The sequence below is a fragment of the Struthio camelus genome, chromosome 6, assembly GCF_040807025.1.
Source record: "Struthio camelus isolate bStrCam1 chromosome 6, bStrCam1.hap1, whole genome shotgun sequence".
In the NCBI taxonomy this organism is placed as follows: domain Eukaryota; kingdom Metazoa; phylum Chordata; class Aves; order Struthioniformes; family Struthionidae; genus Struthio; species Struthio camelus.
The window spans coordinates 45,536,955-45,563,226 of NC_090947.1; positions in this window are offsets into that span (position 1 = coordinate 45,536,955).

The following is a 26,272-nucleotide window of genomic DNA, read 5'->3' on the forward strand; positions in this document are numbered from 1 at the left end:
TTAGTGAGAAAGCTTTTTTCTCGCGTTTTGCTTCTCACAACGTACAATTTTATCTTCCCACAGAGCGCGTAGCCAGTCCGGCTCAGCCGGCAGCCTCCTGCTCCGCTCCGATCGCCCCGCCGCCTTGCATTCACAGTGTAGCGGCATCGCTAGGTAGTAGAGAAACAAAAAATAAATGCAGCTCAAAGTACAAATAGACAATTAACAAACATTGATTTTATGGATTTATGTTTTTTTATAGCCCTGTTAATAATATCTGTATGTACGATTCATGGAATTAAGCTATTTTGATTTTTTAAAATAGCCCTTTTAAAATCGTTATTTTATTTGTCACTTATTACAAATTTCAAATTGGCCTGGAGACATCCACTCATAGGATCAGCTACGCAAAATCAAAAAAAAAAGTCAATTTTCATTTACTCATATGACAGGAAGAAGGGCTTTTCCATATCTTGCCTAATCTTTTTTTTTAATACTCACTTTGAATGATCTGACACAGAGATCAGGCAAAAGTGTACCATTTCAGCTTAAAAGAAGGATGATTTAGTTAGACTCAAACATACGGAAACAGGTAGAGATCACTGAAATTGCAGCCTATAGTTAGCTGCATTTTTGGCTATTAAGTTAATTTGATAAATCAATATGAAGAGAAATGCTTCAAATGAAAATGCACTAGATGCACATACTGTGCAAAAAATTTAACTCACCTGATTAAAAAAAAATCCCACAAGAAAGGTACACGGAAACGAAGCACTCTGAAATGCCAACGCAACTTTTAGTTTTTAATTAAGTAGAGCCTTATCCACGGTTCAGAAAAAATAATAAACGTTTTCAGATTTAAAACATTTAACAGCGATTCCCACAACGATAGCAGCTCTATAACTTCACATGCAGCATAGCCACAAAGAATCATTTAACACCCATTAATAAAGGAATTTTCAGAGGAACTTGAGCTCAAATTATATCAATCTTCTACTGTTCCAAAATAAACGCATCAGGTGGCATTTAAATGCAGGTGGCTAACCATTTTATCAGTGCGCATATTTAAGCTATTAGAAATATAATTAGAAAAATTAAATTAAACACACTTAATGCAGATTCTAATTCTAGCGACACTGTCCTTATCGTTATGCCATTTTTATAGCAAATTATAAAGTATGTCTGAATTGTAGGGGTTTGTTTCTGACTGATAGCTGAACTCAGATAATTAAGTTGTTAACCATGTACTTCAGTGGTCAACATGGTTATATATCTTTGTCTTATCAGCACCCCTCCTCCTCGTTTCCCAGGTCTCAGGGGAAGCAGATGAATGGCACTTGACACTACCCACCTACACCGACGACTGATTAGACGCAGTCCTGTACCACAGGTACACTCAATTACCGGCTTTTCTGAGATTCAAGCGTTTCCTGGCGCCGAAAGTGTCGAAACTGTGTGTTTGAGGCGTTTAATGCATTTAATAACTGAAGAAAACTGCAACGAAACGTACTCAAACTTTCCGTACTGTTTTCTTTCCCCGGGCCCTTCGCGCGGTCCAGGTGGAAAGGGATCTATTCGATTAGGGAAGAAAGCAGCACGTCCTCTCCGCCGCACGTAGTGAAACCCCCCCAGACCAGGACGATGTCCAGCAGCGCGCGTTTTGAAACGCCGCACGAGCGGCCTGCCCTGCCTTCGCCCGTCGTCTCCGGCCCGGCCGTCCCTTCCCCAGCAGGGAGGCAGCCCGGAGGTGCCCACGAGGCGCAGCGGACCCCTCTCTTGCCCCCGGCTCTTTCCACCAGTTATTGCCCTTTTTTTTTCTCGCCGGCCACAGGCAGCCAAGGGACGGTTTGCTTCCCAGACTTCCATGACTAATTAACATAACTTCAGGGAAACAAAAAGAACCAGTTAATTTACCAGTGGTTTCATTCAATAAATATCAAACTATACACCCATATATATATAGGGAAAATTTAGATTTTAATACTCCTAGGAAAGCAATCAATACTCAGATAATATAAATGCAGCTCAGCACTCATGGAAAATTGGATTTCTACTACTAAAGAGTATTTAAAATATATTTGAAATAAAAAATGAAAATATCCAGACTGTTTTAGCTAGCTTTACATACGTACAGTTTTACACATCTAAGCCTTCCCTCGAAATCAACAGAAATCATACAGGTCTTATGACCTCTAGATCTCTTGGTATCCTGTTTTTATCAAAATAACACAGAAGATGTATTAAATAACTTTCCAAATGCCTTATCCCAAAATAAGTTTTGATAGTTCTCTTTGTCCTGTCTAAAATATCTAGGTCCACAATGTTGGCTTAAATTTTTTCAACATAAAAATGCAATGTAAACATCTGGAAAATTTACAGAGAGACCAAGCTAAGCTAAGTAGCTTGCTTTCCCTATGGCCATTATAGTGATTACTATGAATGCAAGAGCTGGGTTAATGACACCAGCTAGACTTTTTTTTATAAGATCCTTGCAGTCATTTCTTTTTCCATTTAACCTGCTTCTACACTGAGCACCGTCTACACTGAGCATCAGTGCAGCTGCATCCAAACGGCCGGGATCTAATGGAGTTCCACCTCATTGCTTCTAAATGATTACAACCTAAATATCCTCAGTTTATAAGAAGAATATGTGCTTCTTCCCATTTGCACATGAAAGAGTAACAAACAGGGTTATTTTTGCAATATGTCATCAATACAGATTTTGACATTGCAACTCGGTTAAGGAAGAGGCGCTGTATCTTACATTGTGTTCTCTTTGCTTCCCTCCACTGCAGACAATTTGGAGGAGAAAAAATCCCACCCTGTCCTCCATATTAACTGGCAAATTAAAAAGGATCTGGGGGCTCTCTTTTAAACTTCCAAGCACAGGAAATATTTCAAAAGATGTCTCCTGAAAGGGAGAAGGAAGCTACTCTGCTTCGTGGGGGGCATCAGGCTTTTCCTAGAGATCTTTCGAACAGAGCAGAACCACACACGTACCTGTAGGCTAGTAAAGGTGGATTAAAGAAAATCCTTTCTACAATTCATTTTAGTGGTTTTCATTATATGTGAACTGATTTGAACTATTTTTTCCAATAGGTATGTAATTAGTAACATATAAATTTAGCACCTAACTATGCTATAATTACTACATTTCTTTCTTTCTTCCCTTACTTATTTAATATGGGAAGTTACTTGCCCGGCATTACTGTTGCTTGTTGTTGAATGTTACTCAGTCCTCAAAAATATAGTTTTCTTCTAGATGCCTACAGAGATTCATTTCTAATACTTTTAAAAATAATTTTACTGGAGATTGAGGTTCAAAGGATAATTGTCCAAATCAGACTTTTGATAAATACTTTGCTGTTGAGTACTTAAATGTGCATTCCTCCTTTTTTTCACTTTCAAAAGGGAACTGTGTTGGATGGAACGTGCTCTGTGTGAGACTGTGTGGTCTACTGGCTGAGCACCGATCTCAGAGTAAGGGAACCCAGCATGAACAACGCTTTGCTGGTGTAGTACAAATAAAAAGGAGAAGCTCAACGGGGAAGAGGAAAGAGATCTGGTAACTGCTAAATGTCCACGTTTTCTCTGTTGAGGAGCATTCTTTAACTAGTTGTTACGTACTTATAGCTTTAAATCCAAGGAAATAAAGCTTAAATTAATGAGTTTTGTATGAAATGATGAGTGGAAGCATTATGTTGGAGCTGACACACCATGCTTTCAGATGTTGGACCAGAACAGCCTGGATGCAAACCCAACTGAGAGCGTGGGCAAAGCTGGGCGCCTCTGTGTATAGCCATCCTTGAAGACGTATTCTTTAAAAGGCTTCAGGTTGGTCCACAAACATGCTGAGTTGCACCTGGGCTGGGGCTTTCAAAGCTGGTCCTAGCCAGCAGTGTGTGAAGCAGTGACACAAGCCCACACAAGCTTTGCAGGCAGGCTGAAATCAGCCTCAGAGGAGACACTTCTACCCATCCCGGTAACAACAGCCCTGCTCTGGGGGAACCAGTAACCCCTACTGCTTCCTGGAGTCTCCATATGTATTATACCATATAGGGCCTCACCTGCATGGAGATGCTGGCTCCATGAACTAATTGCAGAAAGCCCTCACTCTTTCTCCACCGTCTAGATGCCCTACAGAGTCTGAATTCACCAGGCAAGGCAATGCAACAGAGGAGCAGCAGACCTCTGCTTTAGGTGAGACATAGGTGAAGCAGCAGTAGCAGGCAGCTATGGGAGGAGACGCCCCTGCACACAGACCCCTGCTGCTCGCGAGAACCAGCATCTTCCCCAGGGGAGCCATGGAGGTAGCTTCAGAGGCACAGAAAGAAAATGCAAGTAAAAAGAATTTGAGCTTTCTCTCCTTTTTCTTTTTTCTTTCTTTCTTTTTTTTTTTTGGTTTCTTCTAGTTTCTTCTATGCGTTCTGCCTCTCAGGAAAAGACAGCAGTATGGACAGGATTTACACCTAACTACATACTGAGCCACTAAAACGAGGAGGTTGGTTTTTTTTTTTCATAATCGTTATTAGCAGCAATACTACTATTTTATCACTTTCTGAGCTTCTGTGAAAGTCTAGAAAAACATATTTAAAAGCTAGAATTAGAAAAAAGCTAGATTAAAATCTTAGGGCCATGCAATGCAACTCTCTTTCTCTAGGAGATGAAGTTTGAGAAAAACTCAGAAATGACCATATTGACACTGCCAGAATTTAGTTAGGAAGACAAAGGGAAAAGCTTGCGTATAAGGAGAGATAAGAGAAAAGATAAAGTAGGAAGGAGTGACAGCAGAACAGAGAAAAGAAGAGGAAACTGAAGGAGAAGAATGGAAATTCAGTGGTAATTTAATGAAGAGTTGGGCATAAAACTAACCTTACGGAAACGCGAAAGCTGTACAAATAAAGACACAGAAAAAACAGCTGTTCTAAAATTCCCAAGTTAATTTTCCTCTATTCCAGTTTTCCTTTCAAGGTCATATTTTACCTTTGCGTAGTGGCGTCAGTTCAGATGATCCAATGGGATGAACCGAGAATCAGCATGCTTAAACTTTGATGATATCAGCCATAGCCAATACAGAACTTCCCAAACGCTACCAGTACGTGGACATCCTAGACACTACAAAATCTTCTGCATATAGCTGAGGCAAATATATGGTCCTCTTCCCACAGAATAGTTATTCTGATCTCCAAATGAAATAACCTGTTTCCTTGAACGCAACCTAAAATGAAGCACATCCATTCCAAACATCATGTCTCCCACACTTCAAATTTTAAAAATAAATTATTCCCCCATATTAAGCATGTTGTATTACCTGGAAGATGACTGAGCCCAAATTTAGAGATTGCTTTTTGCAAATTAAGTTATTTGCCACTATACTAAAACTGAGTCCGTAACAATTTGGAAAAAAAAAAAAAAAACTGTCGATTGAAAAACTCTCTAAAGCAAGTGTGTGACTTCGACTTCCATCATCCAAAACATGAGGATTTCTGTTTACCATACCTTGTCTAATTTTACTAAAAGTCGTATAAACTGCTCTCTATTAAAAGGTTAAGTATTTTACTCTTCTACCAAGAGAAAAAAACATAATGAGGGCAATATGGGGAGGTAGGGCAATTACACTGACTGGTAATATTATTTTCTCAGTAACACAGTTTATATTGCACTTACTCCTACTGTAAAATACTGATAGTTATCAGTGAGCATTGTCCTGAGGAGAAAGCTGTTTAATGACGTAAGAGGCCAGACCACAGCCTTCTGTCAATATTTACTTTTTATTCCCCGTGTAGTACACATTTTGCAAACAACCGCATGGAAAAGTTGCTTTATCTAGCTAAAGTTTCAGAGAAAGGGGGCACTGAGCAGAGCAGAACATTTTTTGTGAATTTGCCCTTTTCTTTTAGAAAAGCAAGTGCTGCGTTGTGAAATCTAGAAGAGCGACCTTCCTTTTTTCTACAACCTGTGTAAGATTATTTGAGTTCTTAGTCCATGTACTTGAAACAAGTCAGCATGCTCAAAGTGTTATCCTGAACATGAACTGAGCATTAACTGAAAAGACATAAAACTAAAAAAGACGCACAGACCTCCGCCACTCTGACGCTCTGTCAAGATCACGTAATCCTAAGTGAAAGAAAACAACAACGGAGAAAAACTTAGATTTGCAGCCAGAGTGTAATTTTATAATGCGTTTACAACTGCTAATAAGCAGAATTATTGCCGCACAAGAGAAATCGTGTGGTCTCTACTATATCACTACAGAGGGCAGCAACAGACAACAGAGCTCTTTAGCATTACAGAGGAAATGTTAAACATTCCTGGTAAACAAGGGAGCTCCAGACACAGTCGTGGTCCTTGGCAGAGCCGGGCTCCCTGCCTGCCCGCCCGCCCGGGACTCTGCACTGCGCACCAACCTTCTCGAGATGCTAACGGGCAAACGGCTCTGCAAAGCGTTAGGGAAGCCTGGGCTGCTTACCAAGTTACGCCCCTCTTGTTCAGCAATATATCACACCTAGGTATTAAGAATAAGCATAAACAATGATCCATAAGGCAGGGAGTTAAATTTGTGTAACGTTTTCTTTCCTTTTTACACTCAGAATTTGTTGCTTTGTCTTTTATTACAGCTCCTGCTAGATGGAGAAGCAAGAAGCCACACAGCTGGAAAGCGTGTCCTGCACAACGTGAGGACAGCATATCATAAGGTACAACATAAAGCCATTTACGGTAAAAACATGAAAGTTCAAATCAGGAAAAGTTACTCCATTGAATAAATTTAAAAGACTTTATATAAAATTTTGTTCCAGTAGTAAAAAATCATTGGGGGAAGGGGCGAGGAGAGTGAACCAGTTATTAACAGTGGTCACATATTCCTCGGGCGCTGGCTGCACATGCAAAGGAGGGCAGCAAAGGTCTTACGATCAAAAGGGAAGAGAATGACTGACAACACTAAGCCAGTTCAAAGGGACTAATGGAATAATTAGTTCCAAAAAGACTAAAAAGACTGAAGAATTCATGATGTCATAAAAAGCAGAGCTACTTAAATTGGATTAGAAAATAAAAATGACACGAACATTGTAAATATTCACAGATCACATCATTGACGTGTAATGTGCCGTTAAATGATGTCAAATTAAAGGGGAAATTACATGTGTAAGAACTAGGAAGAATAAAGGGAAGACATTTTAAAGATGCACAGTCCTTCAAGTGAAAATCCCTATCGTATATCAGGCCTGATCACTGCATGGATGAGGAAGCTATGAGAGAGAAGAATAAAATAAAATATGGGAAAGAAAACATAGGGTGAAAACATCTCAATTTAGAAACTGCGGTGAAAGGCTGTTAACTTCAGAGTGCAGTGCAGCTTCCCGTCAGCATATGGGTCTTGTAAGGCTGCTCCTAACCATGGCGATACCCAGAACCACTCAGCTTCACCTTTTAAATCCTATTAAAATTGGTCCTAATTTATGACAAAAACCCAGCAGTCACATGTACTTTCACATGGGAGGTTACCCTGAGCAGGGAAAAGGATTTTGCTAGAATGGTACTTTCGAATTTTCTAAATTTTATCTCAATTAACGCTCTGCTACATGAGTGAATGGGAATGTTAAGATAGCATTTCCGATTTCCACAACCTTCTGATGTAGAAAAAGCTATTATGGATACCCTTAATAGCATATGTCTCATGTTTGCAATATCTGCAGAGGCTTAGGCCCTCAGCCAGTACGAGATACCATTTCATCCGTGGCAGATAGCAATGTTGTGGCAATTACTTTACCTATGTTGAAATCTTTCAAATGAGCTTGAAAGAAGATCCTCTTAACTCCTCTCCCTTCTTTCCATGTGCTATCTGCATTTTGTGCTCCAAAGGTGGCTGCATCTGAAAACGCCTGCACACTAAAGGCTAAAAGATACTATGCACACATATATATTTTTCTTTTATGCTTCCCCATAGTCCTTGTAAAAATGACCTTTCCATCTCAAAACTGTCTGTGAGGTGTCAAAAACAGATTGCACAAACTAAGAAAGTCAAGATTATCGGCATTATCTCATCCGCCTTGCTTCTTGATAAGATGGTCTGACATGTACGCTGTTGTGATAACAGGTCCTGACTTCACTGCTTTTAGAAACACTGCCAAGTTGGTTATGACTTTCACTACTGATTTGAGGCCTTCTAAATAGGAGATTATTGGCCCCTTGTAATTTAGGCCAATTCAGACTTGGGCTAGCACACATTTGCCCCCCTATTCAAGCTCACCATATCACGTCAAGTCAATACGGGTTTTGTTCTTCATACCATACACGCAAGGCAGCATTCATTACAGCCTGATTCTGCAGGTCCACTGGACCTTGCTATCAGCGTAAGAAAGATGAAAGTGCTCAGCACTGTCAAGAAGTGCTCAGCACGTGTCAGGATGCTTACTCTGTAATTACCCACATTAGCGCTGAGTTAAGACATAAAGGTTAACACCTGTACTGTTATAAAAATGTCGTGCAGTCTTTAATGATCAATACGTCAGTTTTGTCTTACATCCAGAAGATGTATATTTGCATTGAGGGGACTCGTAAAAACATATATATTCATATGCAAAAGTAAAGAATATATGACAGAGTAAAGAATAACTTTTTCTTAGATTTGCATGCTAGGCTGAAGTATTACTACTTTTACTCTCCGGACTTTGGTGACCTCTGTGCGCACACCAAGGTATTCAGCAGCCCTCTTGTCCCACTCGACCCACCCAGATGTGCACACGTGTATTACATGCGTGCCCTGAGTACACACCGTGCACGTGTTAGCTACAGTCAGAGGGATGTGAATAAATAAAACGGGATGGCATTGTCTTTAGATTCAACAGCATGGCCTGGCGCAGTGGCCCAGCTAGCAGCAAGGCCACCCGGAGCGCTCGCCTTCACTCCTCCAGCCGCCACTTCACAATAACTTTCCCCAAACTGAAAACAGCAGCTCTTCATTGCAGACAGCAATTTGCTATGCTGTACCTCAGAGCGCTGTTCACTACCTGCTGACAAAGGAAAAGGTCTTCACCTGTGTTAAAGCTTTACCGCTGCTTCCCTCGTCTTCCTTTCGTGGGAGGTGGCAGGACGGCTGGAAGGCGCAGCGCCCTCCTGGCCCTCCGGGCTCCCCCTCCCGTCTCACCCGGGAAAGCTGCACGGCAGAGCGGGGCGCTGCGAGGATTACGAAAGCTGGGAGATGCAAGCGGGAGCGGAGTTTCCAGAAAGGAAGTGAAATAGTTGAACCACTTTTTAAAGTACTGTGTGGTATCTGAGTGTGCTTTTTGGTGTTGTCAACGTCACCCGTCGTACAGACATGAGGATTTTTAGAGAAAGGAAAGGACAGATGCCCTGCACAGCTAAAGGAAAGGCAGAATTGCCTTTGCAATACTATTTATTGTTTTGTTTTGGGGTTTTTTTTGGAGGTCAAGAATAAAGCACACATATTCAAAGAAGCAAGGGAAAGACAAAAAAGGTCACTTTTATGTCGCGCTGGACATCACTGTGTGCACTTGAATGCCCTTGATCATACATCTCCTATTTTGACCAAGATGTGACTTTATCCAAGCACTGTATTTGGTGGGTTACATGCTCAGGTAGGGAGGCAAGGGCAAGGAAAAGCTTTTCACGCCTTCGGGCTGGCTCAGGACCCTCAGTCCTTGCTGCCTCGACCCCAGAGGCCAGGCAGCACCGCAAGAACCACCTGCGAGGCGGAGAGGAAACCTGCTCTTGTTGGTTATTTGTACAGCTCCGCTCTGCGAGCTCACGGCACCTTCCAAGGTGGAGTTGCTTGAGCCCTAGGAGCAAATGAAAGTACCCTGAGGTGTTCATTTGTGCAATGGCATTTCCATTTTGACTGGAGAAATCCGTTAATTACACACACATTGTTTCTATAACAATTAAAAAATTAGACATGATAGTTACCCTTTAGCTCAACAGAATGTATTAGTCGGATTCCACTTCTCTTTTTTTGACTGACTTTTACCATCTCATAGGTACTCACAGGAAATAGGTTCTTCAAAACAAAGGTATTCATCAGAGAAATTTGTACGTCTGTCCCAAAAAAAATCTCAGATGCAAGGAACTTTGACATAAAGAAGGTCTTGTCAGCGTTGAATATTCAATATATTACAAGTCTCCAGCGAAAATAAAGCACAGCTAAATAACTTAGGAAATATACTTATTATGCCAGTGCAGAGTCAATCAATTTAAACATAATAAAGAAAAAGAAAGACGAAGAATAGCAAGTTCAAGGACATTTCACCTAGGGCTTTGCTATGGCTAGAAGTCAACCCATTATACCCTCCAGGGTTCAGAATTCGATACAGAGGCAAAGGACACTTTCGATTTCAGGGAACAACATTCCAAAATATAGGATTACGCCCTAGACAAGCAACCTGAATTGGAATAATTTGGAAGGCAACGGCAAGTTTTCATTATATAATCTTGCCAGGAGATACTGTAACTCATCTTTTCATGCATTGGTTTCCCTGGTTAACTTTATCACATAACAGTATCACAGGCTGAACTGTATTGACTGTATTGGCTGTATTGACTCTGTGCTTTCAGTAGTATTGCAAAGTTAATACACTATATTAGTTTTGCATGTAATTCCTAGATTTATTCTTTTTACACGATTTCTCTAACTGTTTTTTATTCTTCATCATAATATAAGAATAATACTGGAAAGCCAAAATTTAATACTGGACTTGATTTTGAACCTGTAATAGTGGAAACCATTAGATATTTAAAAAGTAGGTGGTTATCTGCATATCCACGTGCTTGATGCTGAAGACTTCACCAAAGGGCGAGGGCTTTCTATGGAAACGATGTTGCTTGCTGCCTTCACTGAGAATGTAGAGCAAACCGCAGATTGCAATTGGGATTCAGTGCAAGATCAAGCTTGGAAGCATGAGGTGGAAAAATTGCATCTCATTTCTTTTTGCCAGGTGGTAGGAAATTGGCTTAGGATTTAGCAAAATCTCAAACTTTACTCCCATTTCAGTCTCTGGAAGAGAAAATTGAACTTTTGGTCTTGCTCCAAGAGTTCATAGGAATAGAAAGGCAGGTTTTCAGGATGCACAGTGAATGTGTGCAAGAACAGAGGAAAGGCCAAAGAAGAGCTGAATGTGAATGCACTGGATGGTGACACAGTGAAGAAATCTTGAAGAGCAGTATTTGGGTAAAGGAGGAGGAAGGAACAACCAATGGTGATGGATGTGCAAGAAATCTAGGAAGAGAAGGACTAGGACATTTGAAAGAAAAATAAAAACATATAAAAGGGTCTGAGGAGCAACAGAGACAGTACCGCACACAAGCAAGGATTAGAGGATGCGGAAGGAAAGAGAGCAATGCTGGGCCTGCTCTCAGGACTGGGATTACTCATCTAGCCTATCCTAGGAACCTTTAAAGATGAACAGGGCCAGAATACATGGAGAAGCTAAGTCAGAGGAAAGGGCTACAGAGAAGAGTAATAGCAATTCACGATTTGCGTTCACCATTTATGCATTGGAAGTGTAATAATGAAATACACGAACGTGAATTTGGAAAGCTTCATAGCCACGTAGTGGCCTTTTCTGTCAAACCACACTAACCCTCTAACACTGATCCTCCAACATGGATCCTCCCTTCTTCTTAGGAAGAGAGAGCCTAGCAGCTTCATCTGGAAGAGCACTGGCCTCTTCCAACCAGGCCTTGAACTGGCATCCAGACTTCAAGATGCCTTAGTGAGACCAAGATTATGGGGGCAGTCATACCAAACACAACGCGCTGCTCACAGAGGCACAAAATAAATCTCGGAGCCTTTACATCCCAAGCCAGTTCAGGCAATTTCTAGTTTTGACAATTATGCAATTATCACATAAACTGTCAACATCCTTGCCGAAGCACAATGACATCATTAATATTCTCAGCAAGGAAAGCCCACTAATGTCATACACTGGAGCATTTAATATCACTGTGCAAAATGATTCAGCATACAGTTTAATTAAAGTATGCAAAGTATTTTTGTTTATGTAAAGCACAACACAGCCCATAAGCATTATTCACTGGCAGATTACCCACAATCTGCTCTGAGCACACCCCACGTCCTTACAGGTACAGAGACACTCCTGCTGAATAAGCGCCCCAGTGTCCAAAACCTGAGGTATCCCTACTTTTCTAATGTCTGTCTCACCCCAGATGCTCATACTGGTTCTTTGGAATCACAGGCCCCACAAAGCCCAAAGGGCTCCTGCATCTCTGCCGTCTCCTGGACCACGGTCGTCCCACGGCACTGGTCATCACTGCGCGATAGTCCCCATAATGGAAGAAATTCAAATCACGTATACCTCAGATAGACACCTTGCTCGCTTCTGCGTTTAGTGCAACTGCAGTAGCAATGTTTTAGCCACATCCAGATTTAAAAAAAAAAAAAAAAACTGTTCACTAGAATAAGGAATTTAAGCCAGATACTATACTAGAATTAAACCATTAACTGGTAAATCAGCTGCTAAGTAACTCACACTGCTGTGAATACTAGATTCTTAATGCTCCATTTTAACACTAATGCAAATTCGATAAAAGCTTATTCAAAACATTTGAGTGGCTAGAAATCTTGGGACTTGGTTCAGATCTGATGCTTTCTGAAGTTTGTCCGCGCCCGAGTCGAAGCGAACTACAAACAAAGGCGGCAACAGGAGCCAGGTGTTGACATTGTGCGTCACGTGGCGCATATTAAATGATTCATCAAATGCTGTGTCACAACCTGGATAAAGCCTTTTAAAAATGGAGCCCTCCTCATTTTGTTTGATTTTAGCAGCACAGAATATCTGGGTAAACCTAGACTTCCTCGAACAACCTTCCTTTTCCTAAACCACACTCCCTCGAACGCGAGCCCTTAACCAAAATAGCCATTGGAAAAAGCAGCAGCGGTCACTAAATTTCACCAAGTAGTACCTTAGTGTATTTGGCCAGTTTGGGGCATCCTGATGGAGTGCTGCTATCAGGGCTCCTCGATTTTATGAATAAAAATTGCAGAGAAAAATTCGGAAAACTAAATAATAGATGAGTAAATAATTTTACTGGCTCATATGGAAAGGCAATGTGTTATCGTAACCTGCCTTGTATGCTCCTTGTAAAGTACTGTAAATTATGATTTTAAATTATGATGTTAGATTAGGTTTTCTGCAGCTTAATATATTGTAATATAATATAATTGCTAAATGCAAATGAGATACTGTACAGCTTTTCCATAGAGTTGTTCATGAAAGCCAAGCGTTTTACATATTACAGTGAAGTGCATGTTATTAAGAAACAAATTATAATGAAGCTTAATTTAGTTGGGAGACAAGATACTGTAGCCTTATCGCGGCTGACAATGCAGTAAGGTATCTTATAGAGCTATTACACCAACTCACGTGTTGCTCAAGTATCTCCCGCACAACCGCACGCAGGCGATAGCACCGTACCTTTTCAGATACGCAGGTGATCTCATTACCTTAAAGTCAAGTAATACTATAAAGTCATCAATTTGGCTTCAAATACGCTCTGTGATCGTGACTGAGAAACGCTCTTTTCAAAATAACAAATACAAAGCTGATTAGCGTTCAACTAACGCACGCTTGGAGTGAAGTTTGGGCAGAAGGCACGTTTACACCGCTTCAGACCCAGAGCAGGATACGGCGCAGAGCCAGAGTCACCACCAGAGCTGCAACCACCACCAGCAGCTGCCTCACAGCGCTACCTTCCAGTAGCTCACGACTGCTGTTGTACAGAAAGCTGCCTTTTCTACACCAAACCGGTAACCCGCCCAAACAAGGACAGAGCTCGTGCTTTTATGTCTTTGTTCTCATCAGCAAGTCACAAAACCCAGCAATTGCTGGTGCACATGGCATGAGGATGCACTCCCTAACTCATGAATTGGCTTGTAAATTGTCCAACAGTTAGTGAATTCTAAAACAAAAACTAATAGGTATTTTTTCAGCATTTTCTAAGCAGTGCTTCCTCCATGGCGAGCAGTTAGCATGATCCCCGCTTCCCCCTAAAAGCGCAGGCACCGATGGGTTTGTTGCAGAGCACAGGCAACCTGCTCAAAAGCAATTCATTATTAATGCCAGAATATTCTTGCTAAACAGTTCTGATTATTTCACAAGAAAGAGGTCAAGGTATTGGAGAAAGGGATTTAATCAAATAAACTCTCAATCTCTCTCCAAATAGCATTTTCATCCAGCTGCATGTAAATTCATCAGCTGACTAGCCTCAAAAAGCACAGGCAAGGTTAATCTGCTATGACTGTTAAAACTTCCATGATATGCCTATTGAATAAAGATTTAAAATGGGATGAACTATGCAAGTTACCCCAAGTTGTTTTCTATTCCTTCTTTTCCTTAAAGTTTTGCCATGACACACAGCATCTCCATGGCCAAGGGGCAAGCTGAAACCCCTCGCCCAGGTCGGACTTTACTAACTTCACAGCCAACTCTGTGTTTCGCTGTCGGTCGGCAGCGTTTGCTGTTCCACCGGCAGGATTTTGAGGGCTATCGACAGCTTATTTCAGGCTACCCCAGAGCGGATAAGCTACCCTAAACGGAATGTGTTATGCGGTCTTAAACTCTTAGAAATATCGAACACGTCACTGAAGCACGTGCGCTGGAAAAGAAAGCGGAGTTTCCGTTATCGGGAAGGAAACTGAATCTGCGTTGGGAGTCGCCTTCAATTCCGAGTTGCACAGAGCGCCGCTTTGCTTAAACAAGGGACCGAGGGATTTATCACGGCCATAGCCCAAGGTGAATTTAGTGGCAAACACTAATAAACCCTCTTGGACGCCCAGCACTTATGAGACAGACCTCGCTTTCTTGCGGCGTAAATCAACGTTTATTCTGAAAAAGGATCTTTGCGAATTTAAACACAGATTTACACAACCAGCTGTTAACAACGCACTCAGCCATAGGAGAAGAACAAAAATAACGTTCGTGGGGTTTTTCTTGGATGCACCAGGATTTCCCGCCCCCCCCCCCCCCCAATACCTCTTAAGACAGAGCCCGGGGGAAAACGCGAGAAACAGAGGCGCGCTGGGCAGGCAGCGGACATCTCCCGCAGTCACAGCAGCTCTCCCGCCCCAGCGGCGCGCTTGGCGCCACGCCGGCAGGCCGTGCCTCCCCATTCGACACCCGAGCAGCTTCTCTGCTTTCTTCTCCAGGAAGCCTGAGACGACGCTGTCCCCCCGCCACCTCCCTCCCCGCTCACAATTCAAGCGGCTCCTTAAGCGGTACGCAACCCCTCCGCCGCGTTTCGGGGCCGTCAACAACTCTGCTCCTCCCAGACAAAAAGGTGCGTTGATGCCGGTCTTCCCTGCCCCCCCTTTTGCTCCGAGCACCTCTCCTGAATCTTCGACACCGTTTTACGTGCGGATGCTTTCTCGAAAGCGAGATGTAACTGTCTAATTAAGAGCGGCGTGATTGGCTAGTTCAGGGGCTCCGTGACAGCTGTGACAAATACACGCGTTGGCACAGCCCTAACCCCGCTCCGCAGCTCGCAGCGCCGAGCTGGTATTTTCAGAAGCGTGCAGAACACTCGGGTACAAAGCTTCACCTTGTCGACTGCTATTGCATTTAATTTTTTATTAACTGCCTGAACATATGCCATTCTAGAAGAGGGTAATAGTTACAAAATGTCAGCAGAAACATTTAAACTGCTGAAATGTAAATGATTTTATAAATTTGTAATGAAAGGTAATTGTCATGTGGGAAAAGTAACGGAAAAACAGATATGTGTAAATGTAAAACTGGTAAAAAATACATCCTATTGGTCGAAGGTGGCAAAATTTAAGCGTATTTTAATGAGCACGGTGAGCAGTATTTAAATAAAATTAGATTCATACGCAGAAAATGTGAATTCTATAATATTTTATTTTCTAACCTTAGTAAAGTTCATAATAACGGGAAGACCTCATGGAACTTTAATGCGCTTAAGTTCATTAAACAGTAGGACATTAAGACATTTTCGGAAAACAAATAAATCAAGGCAGCGAACATAAATAAAAAGCGCTGGGGGCCGGGGCAGCTCGGCTGTGCGAGAACACCGCTTAGACGGCGGCCAGTTCAGCCCCTTGGCTTTCCGCCCGTCTGGTGACTAGTCCCCTGAGCGGCGCAGCGCGGGGTCAGGCCCAGGGAGGGGAAGCGCCGGGCGGAGGCTGGCTGGGCGCTCCTGCGCCACCACGCCGCCACCTCCTTCCAGGCAGGTTTGCGGGCAACCGCCTTTCGACGCTTGAGCTGCTCTGCGCGGGCGGCCACGAGGAGGGCTGCAGCTCCCCGCGTTTGTTCACACACCATCGCCCCAACTAGACATCACGCCGGAGCGGCGTGGTCGCGGCCGACCCCAGGCTAGCGCCTGTCGCTGCCGATCCCCTTCTGCCGCGCGCTGCAATCGAACCGCCGCCGCGCGCCGCGCGAGGGCCGGCGCCGGACTCCGCGCCGCAATGAAATCAGCAGAAGCTTGTCAGGGTGCGTTTTCGAGTTTTGCCGTGACAGACGCTGGACAAATACGTCTGCTTTTCAGAAACCCACAGAGGTTTGCACTCCCCCGAAATGTATCTGAGCCGGTCGTATTTGCAAGTCTATGCGCTCCTATATGGTAAAAACCCCTGCGTGCTAGCTTGGGGACAGCATGACCGCTACCGTACCGTTTTAATTCCCCCCTCACCCCGACTACGTAAAACACGACACCAGCGCTTGCCTTTATTTTGACTGTGCTGCTCCCGCTTAGGACGGCGCGCACCGCGGGAGTTCCTCGCCCCCAAACAGGCAGAACACCAAATCCGCCAGGTTTCGAACACAAAAAAGTTGGGGGGGAGGGGGCTGGCGGGGAGGGCTCATTATCTGCAGTTGGCAATAGGTATACAAATTACCTTCCGCAGGAGACATCAGCCGCAGTTCGCCTGAGAGCTCACCTGTAAAACTGCTAGCTTCATGAGCCAAACCTGCTTTAATTTTTTTAAACGCTTTTGCATATAAACTAAAAAAATGATCATCTCTTCCAAAAATCTAAAATCAAGGGAGGCTAATACAGTAAATAGAAGAAATTTACCATCTCTAATGGGAACATTTTTAAATAAAACCACCTAATATGTTTTGTAATCTACACCAATGTAATTTTATTAGATATTCAGTGCAGTTCTTACATCAAACAGCCTCAGAAGCCCCAGGATCATTTTATATTCACTGGAAGACAGAAAGAAATCCAAAACCTAGTTAAATAAATTGTTCATTTATTCCTTTCCTTTTATGCACCAAGATCTACATGTGGTCATTAATTATAAAGAGACTATTATAGCACCATATTTTCATTCAATACGATGTCCTGGTATATATCAAAGAAGTCCCATAATTAAAACAGAAGGGCCACAATGACAATTAAAATTACAATCTATATGGGGAAAGAAAGTACAGTTCTGCAATTTTTCACCCTGTCACTGTCAGCGCTATGGGATATTCTAGTCACGTCTCTTGTAAAGCAGCCTAAATTCTTCTTCACCAATGCAACCTCAAAAGCATTATCAGCACCTAAGCAAAAGCCTATGCAAGTATAATTTAATACCAAGCCACAGTTTGCAAGTAATAGCGTATAAAGTGATATTTAAGTGGTGTTTTAAGCACACTTCTGATGGCTACAGCCGCTTTTTACTGGTAAATGCGTTTTCCTTTGAGTAGTGATTATGAGTCCTGGGTGAAGAGGTCCTGTGTGCAGGTCTGCCTGTAAGCCTTACTTCCAGCTGCCAATCTTTACTTCACAGTGAAGAAAAAGCCACATAGCACCTTGTTCTTACTCTTGTATGCTGTCATCCCCTGAGCCTGATAACTGCAAAATCATTTCCACATAACACTTTTCTGCTTCTGCCTCTTAAACCTCGAGACCTACACATTGTGCATGCACTTGCACCCTTGGCAACCAGCCCCCCAGAAGCTCCTTCCTTTGAACCATCCTCGTCTTCCAGCAGACTATTTTTAACACTTATCTTGGTAAATATCTGCATTAATGGAGTACAAAGCCTTTTTGTAGCAATATGTATTTGCTACAATTTATTGTCTATAAAAGTCATGAACAGTGAATTATTACTGTTAAAACTGTGTTTTTCTTTATAATAACTTTAAACCGAGCACTCATATATGAAGCATGCAATGGAGATTGAGAAGGTTTTGTATAATAAAACTGTGACATGGTCATTTTTCCCAGTTTTGCATTACACAGGCACACTCATGCATGGTGCTTTTTAAATTCTTATTATATGTGAGGTCAGGGGGTCGAATGTCAGAAAGTACTGTTAATTTCACGGGGTTAGGGGAAAGTAAATTCAGAGGGAATACAGATCACTTAGCACAGAAAAGCAGCTCCTCTGAAGTTTGGTTTTACATTTGTTAACCATATCCTTCAGCTGACGAACCATTGAGACCAGGGTGACATTCTGGTCCCCGGGATAATGGTGTGACATGCTGCAGCGCCAGCGCGATTCCCGCGCCCGGCGGATGCGCCGGCGAGCGCCTTGCCCGAATCGATGAAGCACTAAAACTCCACACAACTGGAACTGAACAAAGCATGTTGCCATTTTGGCTGTGATGTTTAAATTATAGAGAAAGCAGTCAAGATGTCTTAAAGTTCAATCTGACAAGAAATGTAAAATATACTTCTGTCTTCATTCTCCGGGAAGGTAGCATCTTGCCGCGTACAATATCACTACCCGGAGTCCTTTCAAAGCGGCGTGCAGTGTATCATCAAAGCCCAAATCCGTTCCAGGCACCGGGGGTATTTGGGCACGCTTTGTTTTTCCGCCTGCCGGGCTTGCAGAGCGGGGGGGGGGGGGGGGTCGTCACTTGGGTTTGGGGGGATTTTCAGCCCCAGCTCTGCCCGTACACCATCTAAGCACGGCGGTAAAACAAATCTGCGGAAAACAAAGCAAATTTTAGAGAGCGGCCCCGGGTTTCACAAACAGCAGAGGAGGAGAGGCAGCACAGCACACGGGCATGCGCGTGCTGTTTTGCCAGGACAAACCCAAACGCTGCGGTTTTATTGCTGGATGCAAGCCACCTCGATCACACACAGTGTAAAGTAATAAACACTCTAAAAACGCAAGGCTGTATCACATCAAAAATCCTCAAGACATTTTTGTCATTCTCTCTATCGAAAGTTTAACTTAAAAAGAGTGTGATGATACAGGTCCATGCTAGACATCCATTTCTGAAAGGTATAAAAGGAAAACAAAAAAAAGATAAATTCAGTCAAATAACTGCAAAAACTGCAAAGGGCCTTTTTTAAAGGTAGATGGGATTATTCTCTTTAACCAGCCCGTCAGCTGGGCACGGAAACCTGGGAAGAGGTTCGGATGGGTGCTTTTGGTTTTATGTATTGTTTCCTTTTGCACGATTCCTCGGAGTCAAAACTCAAAACAGGCTCAGCTGCCCCCTCATAATTACATTTTAATGACTTAGGCTGGGTGTTTGTGTTTTGGCAGCATATTTAATAGTGTTAGCATTTAAATGGTCACAACCGGACTCGGAAGGGCAGAGCTCAGAGCCGCGCCGGGGTGAAGTTCACTCTTCTCCTGGTACGGCTGTTTATCAGAGGAATTTCAGGCAGCCAGGAGGGAGCTTAATTCAGCCCTGGGAACTGCTTCTCCCCCAGATCTGCTCATCAATGTAAGAATACAACAGCAGCTGCAGAAACACTCTGAAGCTTCGGGATCTGTGGCTTTTCCACGTGCCCAGATCTGGAAATAGAGCAGACGACACGCCGGGCTTTCGCCTTCCTCGCTACCAAAAACGCCAGTGATGTGCAAGACTGAATTCGCTTGGCTCCCTCTCTTAGGGAGAAATACCCCTTAAAACAGCTCAGACAAACAGCGAAGTGGCAAATGTGACAGATATATTTTATTAAAGATGCATTATTAACTTTGTAGTGGTACATTTCACTAGCTGCCTTTTATAATTAAAAACTTTTTCCTCAAATCCCCTTTCCTGTAAGTAGCCTGTTGCCTGAAGATTTAATCCTTCATTACCAGTTAAAACAAAATCACCAATTAGGCACATGAACACGTCTGTATTAATCTCATTAAGGTGATGGCACCAAATAAATTGGAACTATTTTTGTGCTTTTACTGTGTTCCTATGGCTTTATCAGGCCCTGTGGTCATATACAAAGACCTTGCAGCTTAGTCATTTAGAGTCATTCGGTTGTGGACTAAATGTGGCATTACCATCTATGGCTGAAAATTGCTTTCAGCTTTTAAACTGCACTGACTAGTCTGTAGTTAATCTTAGATCATTCACTCGCAAAATTAAATGAGCCAGAACGATGGTCTTTTTTTTTTTTCCTTTTTTTTTTTTTTATAAAATAATACATCACAAAACACTTATTTGCCCTGCCCAAAAGAGAGATCAAATTCATTTAAAATCCCATAAACCAGAGTTGTGAATTTTTAATTTTATTTAGTAGCACAGAAACAGAGAGTAAGCTATCTTTCCACAGCACATCATTGCTATAAATTTACATATAGAACATAGTTTGATGCCTAACCAACCTTTAATCTACCTTTGATGTATACTCCTGCTCCAGTATGGATCATGTGATACACCTTATTAATGCAAATGTAAGAAGGACTGTTTTGGATCTCTGATGTAATTAGCCATAAACCACGTTTCAGAGAGGAAAAAAAAAAAGAAAGGGACTTCCTTTGTCACTGGAGTTGCATACAGACTTGCAAACGCACACATTGTGATGAAGAAGCTCCTGAGGAGACGGAGATACTCCAAAGAACGTTACAGCCGGCCACCTAAATCACTGCTTTTACAATGCTGGTAACAATAGCCTGCTCCAGAGTCCTTTTTTCCCCAAGGTGACGAGCCGTTCATTATATTATGCCTTAATATGTCTGATTGGCTCTAAGAGTATTACACTGGAAGAAGGCAAAGGTGAAACAAAGTCTAGTTCTTAACTTTCAAAACAGTACAAATAACAAAATAATGAATGCCTGCTGCTGCTGCCGTGGAAATCAATGAAGATTTTGCATTTTGACTTTTCAGAGCCAGTACTCAGGCTACCTTCTTGGCAAGCAGTTCCCTTAGGACCAGCTTTTGACCTGATGGACCACGATTGCTCTTGCTGCTTTTCAGTCTGCCCTTTCATTACTATTTCTGTGTTGCAAATTCTGTATGGCCATAACAACAAATCTGGCTGCAGCTTTTAGTGTCACAGGGATACAAGTGGCTGGGATAGTTTGTAAACTGCTTCAGTGGCTCCCACGGTGCTTCCCTGAACTTTAAGGTTATATATTGGAAATAAGGTTCATGCTCTTCTGTCAGTGGGCCAGCATAAGCTTGACGGGGGCAGCAGAGTGCTCTGGTCTCCAAGAAGAAAAATGCAATGCAATAAATAAATAAATAAATAAATAAGAGCCAGTCACCCAAATCAGGAAAAGACACGACTGAAAGCCAAAGATGATGTTGGTATCATCTGGGGGGGGGGGGGGGGGAATCCAAAAAACAGTAGTTTATTGTTTTTTGATTCCCTAAAGGATGATATGCTTATTCTTTTTGTTAATAATAGCACGAGCGGTCTGGATCCTATTCTGCAGCGTGTGAGCTACTCCCAATTACATGGGAACAATAACATAATAGGGCTCCTGCCCAACCTATCCATGTAACCGCTCGCGTTTCATTCTTAACAGATTGACAGTTTCTGTTACCTCACTGAATCACGCTTTCAAGTTAACCACAATGGTCTGTTTTATGCCACATCCACGTGCAAGTTAGAGCACTGACAGGGGGAGAGAGGGAAAAAAAAAACCCACCCACCCACGCACATTTGTTCCCGTTTGCGTTTGGTCTGCCACCTTCTCGGAAAACTTTCTCAGCGCGGAAAGCCCGGAAAAGCGCACCGCGGCCAACAAGGCTGCTCACGGCCCTGCTCATCGGCTGCGAGTTGCCTCCTCACTCCAGCCGGAGACGTAAGGAAGGGGCCGACGCGCTCCCGTTTGTCCCTCTGCCTCCGAGCTCCGCAGCAACCTCTGGCCCCACCGAGGAGCCTGCCCTGCAAATGCCATCCTCCAGCAAACACTAACGTTATATCTCTTAGTAATTCGCAACGATGATTTCTGGCGAAAGCAGAGTTCACTCCAATCACACCGCTCTCTTGCAGGAAGGGTACACGGAAACGAAGACGCGTTTGCATGAAATAATACGCTAATACAAAACCCCTATTCTGCTCTAATAAAAATGTATTTAGCTGATAGGTCTTTACTCCTCTCAAGAAAAGATGCCTATTTTGTTTATTCTCTAAAGTATTCTTTTTTTAATAGCCTGAACCAAATAATTTCTCATTTTTACAGGCTTCACTTCACTTTTCTCACAGTGAATAAATTGCAACTTATTTCCATGAAATCCGCAGATGACACAGATCTTTACTTTGCATAAAGGCATGAAGAAGTGTCTAATATCTTCGATATTCGCCAGCTAAGTGGACATTTGCATGGGGCTGGAGGGGAGCGGGCGGCGCGGCCCTCCCGCGGTGACAGCCGCGCGCGGCGATGACATCTGACAGCTGTGACAGCGCCGACGGGAGCGCCGACGACTCCGGCGTCCCGGCTCCAATTACCGCGCGCGGCCGCTGACAGACCCGGCAGCTTGACTCCGGCGCCGCCGAGGACCGTATTGATCTCTTGTCAGAGCCCGCGGCCGCCCCGGCGCCGCCCGCCCAGGGCAGCCAGCGGCCGGGCCGGGCCGGACCGGGCCGGACCGGGGCGGGCGGACGTTGGGTCGAGCCACCCAACGCTCCCAACCGGAGCGGCTGCCGGCAGGGTCACGGCCCGGCGGCCCGGAGGGTCCCGCCGGCCCCGGGCGGCGCTGAGGGACAGACGGCTCCGGTCGGCGGCCGCGGGAGCCTCTCCTCCGCTGAAAAGGCCAGCGCAATTAGCGCGCGCCGGCGGCGGGGCCGGGTGACAGCCGAGCGGGCGCTCGAGCGGCAGCTGCCGATAAGGCGAACGCCCCCAAAGCGGGCAATTAGGCCCAGGGATCCTGACAGCCCCCCGCCCGGGCCGACTCCCTGGGGCCCCCATCCCGCCCCGGGGGGGGAAGGACACCCCAAGCCGCGCGGCGCCCCACCGTAAGGGCGCCTCACGCCTCCAAACAGCGAGCGCTTCAAGGCTCGGGGCGCGGAAGGCAGCCCCCGGCGCCCATGACGCGCGCGGCTCACGTCCCTCACGAATACTTCTCCTCAGCGTTCGACGAAGAGGTGTTTATGCGATATCTAACAGCTACGAAGCAAAACGGTTTCTAAACAGGCTTATAACGCCCCGGTTTTCTGCCCGCCGTACTCCAGCACCAGCACCTCGGAGCCCGACCCAGCACCCCTGCGTACTCCAGGCTCAGCTGCCATCGGGATTCTACGTCGCATCCAAGGAGCAGACGAGAAGACGCCACAACGCAGAGGGCCCAGGAGCACGGCAGACACCTCGCAGCACTTGGGCAAAAACACAGGCAACAGCAGAAAAGCACTCTGCAAAAAAACCAAAGAGGTTCAGGAAGCCTGATCGTGAATTTTCAAGGAAAGGGGATGTGTAACTGCATCACGGCAAAAGGAAATGTTCAAAAATCTGAAAAAGTATCAGAAAGAGAATCGCAAAATCAAGCCCTTCGTATTCAAGTGTGTATGATGGAGACTAGCCTATCTGCATTTCTTCCCCTTCTGCCTTGGCGTTTAATCTTAATTTGCATGAGAAGAAATCATGCCTAGTATGATATGGTAATTCAAGTATCATTATTACTCAGTCCAACTTTTTGTGATAAGGCTGTTTCGACAACAACCACACATTGCCAGCTAGATGTCATTATAAACAAAGTTATTGATCACCTCACTACAGCTAGACAGGAGCCTGCAGACTAACTGCAACTTGCTGCCATGCCACAAAGCTATCGATGAGAGCAGTCCGGGTGCCGGTGCTTTCCGGGAAGTGAAAAATGGAAGCCTGAAAACATCTTCCCTTTGCCCACACATGAAACAGTATACAATTTTTAAGCCTGAAGTACATATCTTACTTTTTTTCCCTAATCCTTTAATGGCAAAGCCACAACTTTCCTCATCTCCCGGCAAAACTTCCAGGTCTTCCAACTTCAGGGAAGACTGCTATCATTTCGCACCGCACTGTGTCCAAATTGCTCACCAGTTTGTGGTCACCTACATTTCATTAAAAAGTCTTCAAGTCTCATTCACTGAGCTTATAACTCTTCAGAAACCAAATCGAGAGGTTTACACACTCTGGTCACTGCTTCCAATCAAGACACTGCTTGGCTATTCAAAATAAAACATAGGCTTAAAAAGGCTTTTTTTTGTTGTTCATTCTGCCCCAACTCCCCCACCCAGGTTGTCTCATGGCGTTTCATAAGGAAACAAAAAGAGGCTCCCTCAGATGGCTCTTCCTCACTTCTCCTCAATTCTCAATCTCCTCAATCTTCCTCAATTCTCCTTTTCTTTGTTTTCGTGAATTATATCCCCCCGATGGGTTTCAGGTATTTTCTGAGACACATGTTATTCAGTAGCTAAAACTGTCCATTCTTACCACTTAACCCACTGCCATCGCATCATTTTAAAAGGAATGGGACTGGAAATGTCCGAGAACATGAACACCAAGTCTGAAGTCCCAACCTCTCTCTAAATCTAACAGAAAGAACCAAGTGACCAAAGCACAAGGGCACCACCTCCTCTCAGCATCGTTTGACCAGCGACTAAGTAGCATAAGTCACAAATCTTAATAGAATTTGTTCAATGATTTTCTATGCATTAAACAAAGAGTTTTTCTGAAAATAAAATATCCCTTCCTGAGATCACTTACTACTCTGAAGAGTCGTTGTCCCTAAGATAAACACTGGTCTGAGCAATACGTATTTGCAAAGTCAAATTTAAAGGAAAAAAAATCTGCAAGGTGTTAATTAGAAAGCATGGCAAAAGCATGGCAAAATATGCATGCTAGAGCTGAAAAAGCAAATTGCTTCAAATTTGCTTGGAAATGTGTTATTTGCACCTTCCAAGCAAAGCAGTCAGTTTGCCTTTTTTTTTTTTTTTTTAATGCTGATACAGTTTTACACTGAAACAGAAATCTTTCAAGGTAGAAGCTGCTACTGTACCAGCCTCCCAGGAGGAGGGGAATGCAAGGCCTGCTGGTCATCAGCAAAAGGCTGTTGGAAGCTGCTTTCAGAACTACTGGTGGAGGCATGGGGAGTACAATGGCAAATTTTCTTTTTGAAGAAAAATAGGCATTAAGTTCTAAACCTGAAATACTGAGGCGTCACCTACGAGAGAACTGTCACGTGTTCAGTTCTACAGATGAGAGCAGAGAGACCCTGATGCTTACAGAAACCGTGAAGACTGTGGAGGTAAAACCCTGACTCTACATAAGTCAATAAAAACATTTCATTTAACTCAATGTTTTACCCTTGGATACCATCTTTAATTTTAAATTTCTTATTGCCAAAGCTCTGTTAGCCTGTTTGGTACCCAGGGTTGTCACTTCTGGGAGCTGTACACTTCTTCAGCGGCATCAGCCTCACTGCAGTCCATTCAACGGCATCCACAGCATGTGTGCCCGGCAGGCCACATGGCAACAAAAAAATGTGGCTACCGCATTAACAGGCTTGGACACATCTGGTTTTGATGTATACACGCATACCCTTATTTTCAGCATACTACTTCTGCATACTTGTTACCATTATAAATGAAATTATTCAGTTATTGCTGAAGTCATTAAGGGGAAGTTACAACGGTTACAGGTGGCTTTACTGAAGAAGGAAAAAAAAAGCCCGTCTCAAAGAACGTGAAAATGTGGTAGAGGTTTTAGCGTACCTCATTAATTTGTCCTGAATTGCAGACATTCTTTGATTGTGATACTTTTAATGGCAATTCTTAATTGTTGACATTAAAAAATATGCTGAGCTGAGCAAAGAGAGGAATTCTGGCTACTATGCACACGTTACTTTCCTATTCTCAAAAATTAAGCATAACGGGCACAGTGGCTTAATAACCTCTCTCAAGAACCATAGTTCAATCCCAAGTGCCATCAGAAAGGTTAGGTATTTAAATCTTGGCAAATAGGCGGTTTATGAATTGCAGCGCACATGGGCAATGGAGTCAATTCTTGAGACTACGAAAAATCTAGAAAAGAACAAGAGGACTCCTCTCCCAAGGAACAGCAAAGACACCAACACAGACACGCTTCTTCCACTGCATGGATTTGATTAATACCGTTTGCCACAGTGCTGTGATCCAGAAATGTAAT